The sequence below is a fragment of the Polistes fuscatus genome, unplaced genomic scaffold (genome assembly GCF_010416935.1).
Source record: "Polistes fuscatus isolate 324 unplaced genomic scaffold, CU_Pfus_HIC Scaffold14, whole genome shotgun sequence".
In the NCBI taxonomy this organism is placed as follows: Eukaryota; Metazoa; Arthropoda; class Insecta; order Hymenoptera; family Vespidae; genus Polistes; species Polistes fuscatus.
This window is the reverse complement of record NW_025113042.1, coordinates 5,202,774-5,204,280: the sequence shown is the minus strand read 5'-3', so window position 1 is coordinate 5,204,280 and position 1,507 is coordinate 5,202,774.

Below are 1,507 nucleotides of genomic sequence, written 5' to 3'. Positions count from 1 at the left end.
TAAAAATAGTAGTAGTAGTAGTAGTATGCGCCTAAAACTCGAGCGTAGCTGACTAGCCTTCTATGGTGAACGTTATAATAATATGCCATTGGATTTCGGATAATGGATTTTCTAAATATATTAAGAGAAAAATGTAAGAAAAAAGAAAAGAAAAAAAAAGGAGACTGGTCCAATGGGGAATTGGTGTCCATCAATAATCGTCTCGGAATAATCCTAAATAATATTCTAAAACATTTATTTCTAAACTGCAACAACTATGCGTTTAATAACGATCCAAGCGTATTCTTTACTCCAAATAAACGAGATGTCTCATTAAATAAATGAATGAACGATCAAGATGCATCTCTTAAAAAAGAAAAGGTATGATAGTTATTCGAATTGATGCTCGAATTGATGATCGACTTTTAACTAATATCGAATACTCGAAGGGAGATGAAAGAAAAAATGATATAAACTTCGTTGTAATATATAAATGAGGTACGTGTCGAAACATGATTAAGTGATAGAGTCGATTGAGTGTTAAAAAAAAAAAAGAAAAAAAAATTAACTACGAAACGAAGGAAAGGTGTATAAATACGTATAAATCGAATATCGATAGACACCGGAAAGGGTTAGGGACAGTAATAATAGTAACAGTATTAGTAGTAACAGTAATAACAGTAGTAGTAACAGTATACGAAGGTCAAGGAGAAGGGTGATAAGGTCAAGTTGTTGTTGAAAGGGAAAAATATGAGGATGACGTAGAATGTGAGGGTTATTATATCGGAAGGGTCGAATTGACTTTGGAAGATAATGGGGGGTAGAGTTCAGGCAAGCACACAGGCAGGACTCGCAGGTGGGACTGACCTGGGTGACAACAGGGCTGTACTCGCTAGCCGTTGTACTGGCCGTGGATTTAATCGTTCCGGCGTCATCTGACACGGCCAGGGCCGCATCTGAAGGTCTACAACTGCGTCTCCTTGTAGTATCGTCTTTATTGCGCCCGAAGTCGAGTCTCCTCGCCTCGTGCCTGTTACCGAAGACGATTTCGCTCTCTGTTTTTTCTCTCCTAGGCCTTTGGGGCCCGTCACGTCCAAACGAGAAGTCAGTGAGAACGGGCTCACCGGTACTAAGTCCGTTACCCTTCTTACCGACTATTCCTGCTACGCTTATCTCGCTGCCACGTCGATTACCGCTCGCGAATATGCTAGACCTCGAGGAGTCCGACTTTTGCAGATAAGCGGAGTGCCTCGTTGACGGGAAAAAATCCGAATTTTCACGGCGGAATGCGCGCGCGAACGCGCTAGACGTGTTACCAAGCTTCGAGTCGCTTTCTTGCCGTCTGTGAACAGCTTTCAGCTGTTGCTGCTGCTGTTGATGTTGCTGCTTTTGATGTTGCTGATGAAGATGATGCTGCTGCTGCTGAGGCTGAGGCTGTGGCTGCTGGTGGTGGTGATGGTGCTGCTGCTGCTGCTGCTGTTGCTGATGTTGTTGTTGGTGGTGGTGCTGTTGCTGCTGCTGCTGCTGT